Source organism: Propithecus coquereli, unplaced genomic scaffold (assembly GCF_000956105.1).
Source record: "Propithecus coquereli isolate 6110/MARCELLA unplaced genomic scaffold, Pcoq_1.0 Scaffold28, whole genome shotgun sequence".
Taxonomy (NCBI): Eukaryota; Metazoa; Chordata; class Mammalia; order Primates; family Indriidae; genus Propithecus; species Propithecus coquereli.
In genome coordinates, this window is record NW_012148396.1 from 16136967 (window position 1) to 16150599 (window position 13633).

Genomic DNA, 13633 nt, shown 5'->3' on the forward strand with positions numbered 1-13633 from the left:
TGTGCAAGATGGCATTACAGATAAATGGGCAACTATTGGCAAATAATCGCAAGTAATGGTAAATCACTTGGCAACTTTAAGGTTTCAAAACAAAAAATTTCTCATGACTTAAGAAATTGAATTAAAAAAACACAAAAGAATTAGAAGTTAACATAGGTGAAGGGTTTTATGGATTCACTATAAATATATTTCCAAAAATGACATGAGACTTAGAAGCCATAAAAGCAAACATGGTTGTACTTGGACATATAACAATCATACACATTCTTATAATAAAAACAAAGTTAAAAAGTATAAAAATATCTGTAATGCTTGACAATTCAAAGCTGATTTTCCCAAATAGTAAGTGAGCTCTTCAAAATCAGGAAGGGACTAAAACCTCTCCCCACCCACAAAATTAGAAAGAAAAAGGAAATTAAAAAATACAGATGGCTAACATGAAAAAATGATCCAACTCAAAAACAAAAGAAATACAATTTAAGACAATAGTTTGGGTGATCACATTGGCAAAAATTTTAAATATAAAAATATCCATTGTCTGTGAGGTTGTGAAAAAGTTGGCAACCTCATTCATTGCCATTTGAGGATAAAGTTGCTAACCACATTTTAAAGGAAATCTTGCAATTATTTTCAAAATTTGAAATATGAATATACCTAATCCCAATAATTGAACTTCTAAGTAATTTATTATTCTATAATAGACAAATGCAAAATTATTGATATAAAGGGAGGTTCATTGCACAGAAATTTGGTGCTAACATAAATATCTATGAACGAGAAATGCTTAAAACATTTAATTAAATTTTATCGACAAAACAGTCATGCCATTATTCAACAAAAGAAACAGATGTGTATATATTACTGAAAAAAGGCCATTGAAAAAACTATTAAATGAAAGAGGCAATTTGCAGAAGAATGCATTACAATATGGCCACACTTCCAGATTCCCCCCAAAATAGCTTGTGCATGTGTTTGTGTGCATCTATCCACTAAAAGAATGCACATAACTCCCTTAATAGAGGAAAACTATAGGGACAGAATTGGAACAGAGGAGGGCACTTAATTTATATATTAGTTATTTAAATATACTTTGAATTTTTGAAAAAAACATGCAGTGTTTCTTTATAATATATCCTATTTTTTTTAATTTACCACGTGGCAAATAAAAATTATTAAAGTATATTTATGGGAGCACTGAGCAATTCCACCATTTTGAGCATCTTGTGTAATATTATTTCCTCTACTGAGGCTCCTGGGATTGAGTCAAGTGGCAGCAAGGGAAACAGTCACCATGCCCAAATTAAAGTCTCATCGATGATATCCCAACATGAGCATTTCTCAGTTAAGCATTTCTTATCTGCAGGAGGTATCCACCGCAACACAGGAAAGAGAAGAGTCTCCATGCACAAGGAAGACTGTGTCATTGTTTTGGTGAAGCTGGTGGTAGAAGTAATGGCACCAACTGTAACAAATCCACCTCATCGGTGTGGTCATCACCTATAGGATACAGTGAGAAAAATTGGCAAAGGTGAGAAATATTTCCAAAGAAGCCAGGAGACTATGAAGTTCTTATTTACTATTCCCCTACATGTACTGGAACTAATCTATCTGGAGTACACAGAGAAGGACACATTTCCAGCAGCTGAGTCCATGCTATTTCCAGAAAAATGACTTTACAACTTCCTAACATGAAGGGCACCAGATATTGGTGTGGCTTTTTCTCCTTTTGCTAGGCTAGAAAGTGATGGACATCTCCAATAATCTCAGATTTTGTCTGTCTCTTCCCTTCTGTATCTGGGTTTTAAATCTCTATATCACTTATTCATTTGATCAATTATTTCAAATATAACAATTTGTCAGCCTTCCAGTCCAACAGTTATTGAGAATCTACTTAATAAATTTCATGCACACAATTCTCTAGCAACACAATGGATCCAGCCATAAAGGAGCTCTGTCTATCAGATGATAGAAGAAAAGGAAATCCTTCAAATTAAGAGTAAATGTACAGAGATGTAGAAAAGCCATGAAGGTATACAAGAAAAGCTGTATCTCCTAATTCCTTATGCAATCTGGCCCTTGGAGTCAATTAGAATGTAACCGAAAGTCATCAATCTTCAGAAAATTAACTTTTTATTTTCTACCCCGACATGGCTTCTCCTAGAAAGCAAGGACTATTTAACTAAAACCTTACCTTCAGTGGGTGGCTCTTGGATAATAGGTAGGTGAAGAGGCTCTTTCTCTAAGGGATCTCGTTTCAGGGATTTACAGGTATCATTCACTCCCAGGTAGTTCCCAGGAAGTTATCTTCTGAGGTGAAAAAAAAAAAGAAATGAGAAACACCTCTTCCAATGAAACAGGCAATGCAGCTAGAACCTGGGAATTCACTCTTTGCTATTCTTTCATATTGATTTAAGTTGGTGATTTACTCACCCAGCTCTCAAACCATAACTATCTGTTCCATAGCTATGCATTTCAATATCTCCATATCAGCAGCCTTCTCTCTTGTGTACTTCCAATCCTGACTAAACTGTCTGAATCCCACTGAAAATTATGTCTCTTGCTCATTAAAAATTATTTATCTTCTGCTGCTTAGTTGGCCAGGTTATTAACAAAATCACTCAAAATAAACTACTCATATATCTTTTCTCAATAAAAGTTTACTAGGAACCTATTCTATGATAGGCAATCCACAAGGTGCTTGTGCCACAAAAAATGAACTAAAAAATATCTGACCATAGGAAATTAAAAGTCCATTGGATGAATCAATCATTAAAATAAAAAGCTGAGACATAATGGTCTGAGAGAAGCAGATTCAGTTTTGGGATGGGCTTGTGGAGGACAGATCTCCCATTTATGAAGACCTGCTATGACCACTCAGCTATTAACTCCCTATTACTATACTCACACTCATCTGATACTTGGGGTGAGTTTTTAATGCTGTTTAGCTGCAACCAAATGTCATCAAACTTAAGAAGAGCAAGATCTATCAACTCTTATCCATCCCAGGCCTAATTTCTTATAAATATGCAGTTCCTTGCCCATATACATTCATACCTGCAAGGGTGTCCAAGATACCATAGGTAGGAATGGAGAACCAATGATTGGGAAGTAAGTTTTCAGCTCATTCTCTGGAGCTGATGTTAGAGTTAAGGCAAGGGCATGGTCAGTCTATCATTACCTGACAGAAAAAAAAAAAAGAGGAAACATAATATTTTAAGAAAAAAATGCATGTACATATATAGATGCACCTAAATGTACATATAAACCATATGCACAAAGAGAGAATCTAGTTTAACAAATCATTTATGAAGCATGAGCATCCTGTGCTGTGTGCAGACTGAGAAAGATGGACATTACCAAGTCCTTCATATGTTAACGTACACAAACTTCAAACATGCACATCTCTCTGCCTCCCTCCTGTAAGGGACATAGAGGGTGGACATAGAGGGTGGCCAGCTAATAATTATATTAGCAAGATAAAATATTCCCATTCTATTTAAGACTGAATGTTACAAAAACAAAATTTTGTTATTATATATACAGAGCAATCAAAACATGGTCTCTTTATTACCACCCAGTGAAGTCCAGGAAAGCTCCTAAAAATTTCATTGGCAGAAGACGTTTCTAGCTTAAGAATTCTCATAAAGCCATCTTTACAAAAATATGCATTTCAATAATATCTAAATATCTAGAAAGGTTGGATTAAAATAAGTTACTCTTTTTAAAAATAATAGTAAAAAATTTGCCCCAAAGTGATAATCTAGTGAAAGGGACCATTTGATGTACAATACTTAGAAGTGTCCTAACCATTCTTCATCTAAAAGACATACATAAATAAATATTTTAATCTATGATTTTGAAGAAAGCATGTCATATAAAATCATTTCTCAACAATCTCAAAATAACTAGAAAGTATAGATGTGACAAAATGAGGAACATATTTGATTACTGCATTTGGAGTACTCTCAAAAATTCATGGAATAATGGCTTACATGTGATTTAGTGATCTCAATCTTGTTGACTACTCAATGAACAAATGTAAAACTGTATATATTTCAAACAGACATACCAATATTCTCTGAAGTCATCTTGAAAAGAACACTCTGTCACAAATTTTATCAAATTTACAGCTTTTCTTCAATTGGTCTGTCAACCATTAAAATATCTTGAAATATTAGATTTATGTAAATGTATAAAATTGTAATTTTTATATACAAAGAAAAGTTAAGCCAAAAACATACAACAATAGTTAAAACATGCATTTGCCTTTTGAATATAAACATACTGGTACAAGATCATTGTTGTCTTTAATTCATTTTCTTGTTTCCTAACAAGTCAATAAACAAATTTAGAAATATTTATCACAATGCAATAGGTTACAATTCTATTTAAACATACTTTCCCCAAAACAATCTTAGCTAAGATTTTAAAAACAGGTGTTTTTTAAATGTGATTTTTATTACATCTATATCTTTAATCATACACTAGCAGACATGTAGTAGCTCTAGATCATCTGTGTCCAACAGAACTTTCTATGGCAATGGAAATGGTTTATAATCCCACACCGTCCAATATAGAAGGCTCTGGACACATGTGGGTATTGAACATGTAAAATGTGGCTAGTGTGGCTTAGGGACTAAACACTTAATGTTTAATTTTAATTAATTTATATTTAAGCTTAAATAGCCACTTATGTCTGGTGTCTATCATACTGGACAATGCAGCTCTAGATGTTACAAAATAAAACTGTTAAAAGCGTTTGTAATACACACACACATGCACACACACACACAGTAGAGTTATAAATATTTGGAAAAAAATTGGTCAGTCTTTCAAAAGTTATAAAAATATCCCAATAAGGAATAATTGTTTTTCCTATGTTTCAAAAAAAGAATATCAAATGAAGTCAAATTTATAAAAAAGGTTTTGCTTATAATTGTTAGAAGTCAGAAATTTGAAATTCACCATAACTCCCTGTAGGTGGATATTTTGTCCATTTTTTTGGTAGTTGTTGTGGAAACCTCTAGATGAACTGTAGAAATCTTAATGTATCTTTTCTGCCTATTATCTCAGTTTTCCTAGACTGTTCAAGGATAATCCATGAGTCTGCAAGTAATGAAGGTGAGAAATAGCTTTCAAGACACTAGATATTTTTGTCTCTCAATGAACCTGTGATACAGATAGTATTTTGGGGATGAACCTGGCACTGAGTTATGTTATGTTGTTGCTACTGCAGCCTAGCCCAAAAAGGATTATAAAGTGGGAGATCTAGGAAACGGCCCTAATGGCCTTTGTCAAAGGCCATTAGTTTGTGTTTACATTTCTGTTTAAGGTAGAGGTGGTTCTCAGATGGTGTCAGGGTGTTCTAGAGGGTGACACATCATGCCAAGATATGGATGTGGGACTCCTGAGGAAGAAGTTAAGAACTAACAGTATAGCAATAAAGGAGTATCATTCAAGCAATAAGATAACTGTTACACTTTCCTGTTTTTCAGATTACTCCCAAAAAGAGAAAAAAGTTTACAAGCTCACCATAAATCATCCTTTGATTGCGTTGTAATGCACAATGGTTCCTGCTGAACAATGCTTTGGAAATCCTTAGGGTGAAGATAATGGCAAATCATTGTTCATACATAATTGTCTGATCTCAGATATAGTAAATTTAGTCTTAAAAATTCCTGTGAATAAGTATATAAATGTGGACCTTGGACAGTTGAGTTTTCTGAAAAGTTCCAATAGAAGATAAACAGCCATTTCAAGGGAACCACACAGACACATTTCTTTAGAAAAATGTTAAGAGATAGAAGATAATATATTGTGGAAGAGAAAGATATTAAGTGTCCCTAAATGGAAAAGAAATACCATCTTCTAAAATTACTGTCTCTGCAAAACTTACGACTGCTGAGGGAATCTTGGCAAATGGTACCAACTGCTGTGTCTTACACGTGATCCTTATACAGTTAGATGGCAGAAACATTAATTTCTCTCTATATATAAAGCAATGTTTTTTAACCTTTTATTTTCATTATCATCAGCCTGGATACCTTTTTTACACCTTTTTCACACCTTTTTCCTTAGTTTTCACTTTCCTCCAAATTTTAATAACACAGCCATGCAGTGTATCTGTTTATGTAGTTTGGCTGTTTGGAGGCCTATAAGCAAGTGAAATACCTAAGATTCATTTTGCTTCCCACGAACCAATTTTCATCACATGGGGATAATATTAATTATATTGAGGATATAGGGTGTACAGTAACTTAAGAAAAATAACTAAATGAGTAAACAGTGCAAACAGGGTGCTCCAACCTGTCTTGGGCTGTGTTTGTGGCAAGTTACCATTCTCTCTGTTTTAATTTAGGATCTCTAAGACAGACAGCACCCTTTCCATATTTAGAATAGACACAAGATAAAAATAAAGATTGTATTACTTACAGGTCCTGGGGGGTACACACCATGTCTGAAGGCCACACACACAGAGGTCAGGGAGCATGTGGAAAGAAAGAGAGAGAGACAGAGAAAGAGAGAGAGAGAGAGGTATCCATGGGCCAATGCCTTTTTGGGTCCAGGGCATTATCCAAACAGATTTCCTATGGTGAATTTTAAGTGGTGGGTTTAAAGCTAGCAGGAATGAGTTCCCTGGGATGGTGATGTGACTGAGAGGTGGACACTGTGGCATATCTGCACAGTCTAATGCAGAGTGTGGGGTCAATGGGCCAGTGAAATAGTTGTATCTAGCTGCCCCATAGTGAGGTGGTCCCTATTCAGTCAAAGAGACCAGCCCTCATGCATCAAAGGCCCAAGTTCCATGGCTGCCCAGCACAGAATGTGCCTTATGGAGTATTACATAATCCTTACAAATAATGTCAATGCATTAGGGACATAATGCTTACTGAACTGACCTGGAATTCCCACTGGCCGTTAGGATGGGGTGGCAGAAATCATTTCTGATATTTTCCTTCATGTCATATCACAAGGGAAAGGAAATAAATTCTTTCATGTGAAGCCCAGTACTTTGTCCTTGTTGACCAGTGGGAATGGAGTAAACATGCAGAAAGATAAAAGGTATATAAGCACATGTGTCTACTGGTACACCAGGCAAAGACAGGAGGGTTTAATTATGTACATGAATACTAAATTATCAAATGTGTTGCTCTCCTAGGATGTTTCCACTGTTATTTGAAACAGTCAATGTGTTAGACTCTAGCCTCCATCGGACCCTCCATTGGACCAAATATTGTCCAAAATTTTCTGCCGGGCAAATTAAATGTGAAACAGACTATCTGAGTATGCTTAAAGCTGCAGGAAAATGTTTGCCTGGTAAACATTCCATTCACAACAATACATAGCCATTTCTGTAAATTTAACTTCAGAATTACTTTACCTTCAAAGATGACCCAATGGAGTAGGGCGAAAGGGATCACCAAAAGTCATGATAAAGGAAAGAAGAAAAAATCACCTAAAAATGACTCACATCACTCAACCTCCTTAAGCTGGGGAACCTGGCAATTTGCAGAGGCTGCAGAGGGTTACAGTACACTTGATGCCACTCAAAGTGGTCACAGCAAGATAGGCAGGACACACACAGGTACAATAAGTATGGACATATGACTGAGGGTTATGTGTCCTCATGACTGAGGTGTAGAGAGAAAGAGATGAAACTGTGACCTCTCACCATGACATGCCTCCCACCCTACTCTCAACCCACAGAGTGATATTCACCAGGCAACACTGCAGAGGACTCAGTGACAACTGGGCAAACACAACCCTTGGTGGAACTAAACTTTCCTTTCCACACCAGTGAAAAGAAAAACAGACTCTCTCTCACTGTTCACACCTAATTTCCATAAGAGGGGTCATCAGAAAGACAGAGAACTAAATAAAATTCTGGAAAAAAACAGAGAAGCATCGGATTACTGGATTACTGACCACATTGAGGGTTCACATAGCACCAATTAAATTCCTAACTACTTAAAACAATAATACAAATAACTGAAAAAAAAACTTAAAAATTAGATGTTACCTCAAGACTACAACAGGAAGTTCCTTCTCACATAAGGAAGCTGGAAAAAGTGACAAAATCAGCTCTTCATTAATGTAACAGATGGAAATCCATGAAATTCAAATATCACACTGAACCAATAAACAAGGGAAATTAGAGAAGTTGAGAAAGAAAATCTTCCAAATTGAATGTTGACTGATAATAATATATAGAAGCTATAAGGAATTATAATGTACATTGACTTACAACCTGAATAAAAGGAAAAAAAAGTATATGTATTCAATTGAACAGGACAGTGTCAAAACAGTGTTTATCCATGTAAAGCTAAAAGTTTAACTAAAGTCCACCTGCCCATCAATTAACTAGTAACTACCTCAAAATGCACAAGAAACCCACTGATGGAAAAATATTAGGTAATAAAATCGACTTAAAATCAAAGTATGGGTAATATAATTACTGCCTGATAAAACCATTTAAAACAACACCTACATAATTCACAAAAATGTATACAATATTGCTGTATGCATAAAGCAAAAAAAACTATCTGAAATCCTGGGAGAAGCTCAGCAAGAGAAGGAAAACATCTTCCCAAATTCCCATGATTGGAAACCCCTCCTCATTTTCCAGATATACCCTCCACCAAAAAAGAAACTGTTAAGACACAAAGTAACATTTTAACACAGTAAATATTGACTTCAAAAGACTGCTCCAAACACAGAGATAGTAACACAATGATATAGGATGAAGAGATAAACGATAGGCACAATGGATACTTACTACAAAGAAAAGGACAGCCACACAAACACTAGTCAAGCATGAAGAGCACCATGACAGGCAGGAACCAGCCCCTCGGCCGGCCAGCATCACCAGTATCTCACTGTCACGGAAAGGTCGGGGTTCCCGAAGGAAAAAGGCGACACTATAGAACACGAGGCTAACTGATACTAGAAATCCATAGGGCCCATGCAGACGGGAGGGCACAATGACATCCAGTATGTCCTTTCCTTCCCGTCCGGTCTCCAGAGAGAAGAGTGAATTGGCCCATGTCAAATCCGGGTCTGGCTCACGTCTTCCCGGGGCGAGAGACGACATCTAAGGGGTGAGAATTAGGGCTGTCTGTTTCTCAGACTTGCATGAGGCTGGATCTCTCTCAAGGTCACTGCATGCACACCATGCTCCTGACATCGCTCACATAGGGAGGCTGAGCTGGCTCCCAGTGGAGGCCAGCAAAAAATCTTTAGGCATCTTAAAATTTGGATACCTATGCAGTTGACAAATGCCTAAGACTCCCCATAGTGACCGAACCTCCTCCAAAGCCAGGAAGTACTGCGTTATGGTGAAACAGTATTAGCATAGCCCACAATAGGAAATCCATCTGCTCAAAATTGGATGTTACCTCACAAGCGATTTCTCTTGGTCCCGCCCATATATGGGACAGGGAGCACCTGTCCACACGAGCACCTCCTCAGTCCCCCGGTGAACATCCCCAGAATCATATCACTCCCAATCTGCAGAGTACAAGGGATACAAAATTTGCAGATTGCTACATTTCCTTGCAACCAATTACAGGATTTCACGTTCCATGTCTGTCTGGCCATGTGGTACCAGAACCTTTATGCTAGCATCCCTGACGAGCATGGCATAGAAATGCATTGTCCTAAAAGCCCTGACACACAGCCTCCCCATCTCCTCCAATGCAACATCATTCATCATCACTCCAGAGATGAAGGAAAGACACTGAGGACATAAGAGGGTGGCCTATACCATCCAGGTTAAAATTTCACCTTTTGAAATATATTGTCATGTCAGTTTCGGAAACGATGGGTGCCGGACGGCGTGCAAGCCGGCAGTGCCATAGGCTCAAATGGGCTTGCTGGGTTGATGAGAAAACCCACAAGTACCAAGCCTGCCATAGCGCATGTCTGGGCGGCTAACTCATCTATTAATAGAACACATGGATAAGATTCCAAAATGAGAGTCTGTTCTTTCATTTCCATGCAAGTACTTTCACGTAAACAAAAGTGACCAGAAAAAAAGAGATGTCGGCCGATTCCTGCATGGGGGTCATACCTTTGCCCGCCTGGACAACAGATATCACCCATGAGAACGTCTCCAGCTCAACCAAATGGATGAAGCAGTCATGGGGAGGCCTAACGGTTTCCCAGGGGTGTGGCCAATTCCCGACCACTTCCCCAAGGTATGGGGAGGACGGTTTAAGGGAGCCACCAGCCACGCCCTCAAAGGGTTTCCATGGTACGCCAAACCACCAACGGGGTCTGGACACACTGCCGCCCTAATAATTTGCTTCAACGTACGTGAACCTTTGAGGTTTCCAAACGTCACAAGTCTTTCCACACCCCAAGCTGTACTAACTGAGCTCTCTCCGTCCTACTAGCATGGCGATGCCTGTGGTGGTCGTCAGCTTGAGTCCTCACTGATTTTGTTCAGATTTCAAAAGTTTCCATTTTTTTTAGACATCATCGATCTAGGCACGCGTACCAAAGGGACCTTGAGCCCGAGATACGGGGCACGCAGCGATGCACCCGGCTTTTGGTCACTCTGGGACGAGCCGAAACACACTGCTAAAGCATTTAGAGCAGTATCACAGGCAGGCCCCAGACCCCCGGTTGGCCGGCATCGCCAGGCACTGACTGTCACAGAAAGGTCACTGTTCCTGAAGGAAAAGGATGACACTGGAGAACTTGAGGCTCACCGATACTAGCATTCCAGCAGGCCCATGAAGACCGGAGGGCACAATGACATCCAGCATGTCCTTTCTTTCCTGTATGGTCTCCGGGGGGAAGAGTAAATTGGCCCATGAAAAATCCAAGTCTTGTCCCTTGTCGACGCTGGGCGAGAGACGACATCTAAGGGGTGAGGAGAATAAGGGCCGTCTGTTTCTCAGACCTGCATGAGTATGGAGCTCTCTCTATGTCATTGCATGAACACCATGCTGAAGACATTGCTCGGAAAGGGAGGACGAGCTGGATCACCGTGGAGTCCAGCAGAGAATCTTTAGGCATCTTAAAATTTGGATACCTACGCAGTTGACAAATGCCTAGGACACCCTGTGGTGACCGACCCCCTCCAAAGCCAGGAAGTCCCGCGTTATGGTGAAACAGTATTAGCATAGACCACAATAGGAAATAGATCTGCTCAAAATTGGTTGTTACCTCAGAAGCGATTTCTCCCTGTCCCGTGCACATAAGGGATGCGATGCACCTGTCCACACCAGCAGCTTCTCAGTGCGCCATGGAACGTCCCCGTAATCATATCACACATAATCTGCAGAGTTTAGGGGATGAAAAATTTATGGATTAGAACATCTCCTTGCAAGCACTTACAGGATTTTACGTTCCACGTCTCTCAGGCCACGTGGAAGACCAGAACCTTACGTTCGCATCACTGACGACCATAAAATAGAAATGCATTGTCCTAAAAGCCCTGAGTCACACGATCCTGAGCTATTCCGGTGTAACACCACTCGTCATCACTTCAGAGACGACGGAAACCGACTTAGGACACAGGAGGTTGGCCTTTACCATCCAGATTAAAATTTCAGTTTTGCAAATATATTGTCACATCAGTTTTGGATACGACGGGCCCCACGCCTCGTAGAAGCCAGCAGTGATATAAGATCTAATGGGCTGGCTGGGTTGATGAAAACACCCACAAGGACCAAGCCTGTCATAGCCCACTCCTAGGCAGCTAGGTAAACAATTAACAGAATAGAGGGCTAAGATTCCACTAGGGGTATCTGTTCTTTCATTTCCAGAGAAGTGCTTTCAAGTAAACAAAAGTCACCAGAAAAAAAGATACGGTGGCACATTCCTGGATTACGATCAAACCGTTGCCCTCCTGAAACAACAGAGATCACCCATGAGAATGTATGGCCAGGTCAGCCAAACGGATGAAGCACCCATGGCAAGGCCTAAGAGTTTCCCAGGGGTGTGGCCAATTCCAGACCACTTCCCCAGGGTCTGGAGAGGACGCATTAAGGGAGCCACCAGCCACGCCCTCAAAGGGTTTCCATGGTACCCCAAGCCATCAACCGGGTGTGGACACACCGCTGCCCTACTTATTTGCCTCAACGTATGTCAACGTTTGTGGTTTCCAAACATCACAGGCCTTTGGAAACCCCGAACTGTACTAACTGAGCTCTCTGCGTCCTACTAGCATGGCGACGCCCGAGTTGGACCTCAGCTCGAGCCCTCACTTATTTTGTTCAGATTTCAAAAGTTTCCATTTTTTTTAGACATCATCGATACAAGCACAGGCACGAAAGTGAAATTGAGTCGAAGATATGGGCATGCACCGATGCACCGGCATTAGTTCACCCTGGGACGAGCCCACCTACACTGCTCAAGCATTCAGAACAGCATCACAGGTTGGCACCCGCACCATGGCCGAACAGCATCGCCAGGTTCCCTCTGTCACGGAAAGGCCGCGGTTCCCCAAGGAAAAGGTTGACACTGGATAACAGGAGGCTCACAGATACTAGCATTCCAGCAGGCCCATGAACACGGAAGAGCACAATGACATCCAGCACGTCCTTTCCTTCCTGTCTGGTCTCCAGGGAGAAGAGTGAATTGGCCCATGTCAAATCTGGGTCTTGGCCCACGTCCACCCTGGGCGAGAGACGACATCTAAGGGGTAAGGAGGATAAGGGCCGTCAGTTTCTCAGACCTGCATCAGTATGGAGCTCTCTCTATGTCACCGCATGCTCACCACGCTGCTGACATTGCTCGCACAGGTAGGCTGAGCTGGCTGCACGTGGTGGCCAGCCAAGAATCTTTAGGCCCCTTCAGATTTGGAGACCTACACCGTAGACGAATGCCTAAGGCTCCCCGTAGTGACCGACCCTCCTCCAAAGCCAGGAAGTCCCACCTTACGGTGAAACAGTATTAGCATAGCCCTCAATAGGAAATCCATCCGCTCAAAATTCGATGTTACCTCAGAAGCGATTTCTCTTCGTCCCGCCCACATAAAGGACGCGATGCACCTCTCCAACCCAGCAGCTCCTCCGTGCGAACGTGAACGTCCCCGTAATCACATCACACACAATCTGCAGAGTACAAGGGATACAGAAATTTCCGATTGGAGCATCTCCTTGCAAGCACTTACAGGATTTTACGTTCCAAGTCTATCTGGCCACGTGGAGGTCCAGAACCTTTACGCTCGTATCCCTGACGACCATAAAATAGAAACGCATTGTCCAAAAGGCCCTGACGCACACCCTCCCTGGCTCCTCCGGCACAACATCACTCGTCATCACTTCAGAGACGACGGAAACCCACTGAGGACACGGGAGGGTGGCGTATTCCATCCAGATTAAAATTTCAGCTTTGCAAATATATTCTCACATCAGTTTCGGAAACGACGGCCGCCGCGCAGCGTGGGAGCCGGCAGCGCCACAGGCTCGAATGGGCTGGCTGGGTTGACGAGAAAACCCACAGGGACCAAGCCTGCCATCGCCTGCTGCTAGGAGGCTAACTCAACAATTAACAGAACAGAGGGCTAAGATTCATCGAAGGGTGTCTGTTCTTTCATTTCCATAGAAGTGCTTTCACGTCAACAAAAGTCACCAGAAAAACAGATAGAGCGGCACGTTCCTGGATGTCAGTCATACCTTGG

General features: G+C 40.7%; 1 long non-coding RNA gene across 1 annotated transcript; it reads right to left on the reverse strand.

The window, feature by feature from the left end:
* Positions 1-529: 529 nt before the first annotated feature.
* On the reverse strand, positions 530-3134 carry LOC105813343. Its single transcript, XR_001137655.1, has 3 exons — positions 3055-3134; positions 2192-2307; positions 530-1497 (listed from the first exon to the last, which is right to left on the reverse strand). It is a non-coding gene; the product is annotated as an uncharacterized LOC105813343 (long non-coding RNA).
* Positions 3135-13633: the final 10499 nt, after the last annotated feature.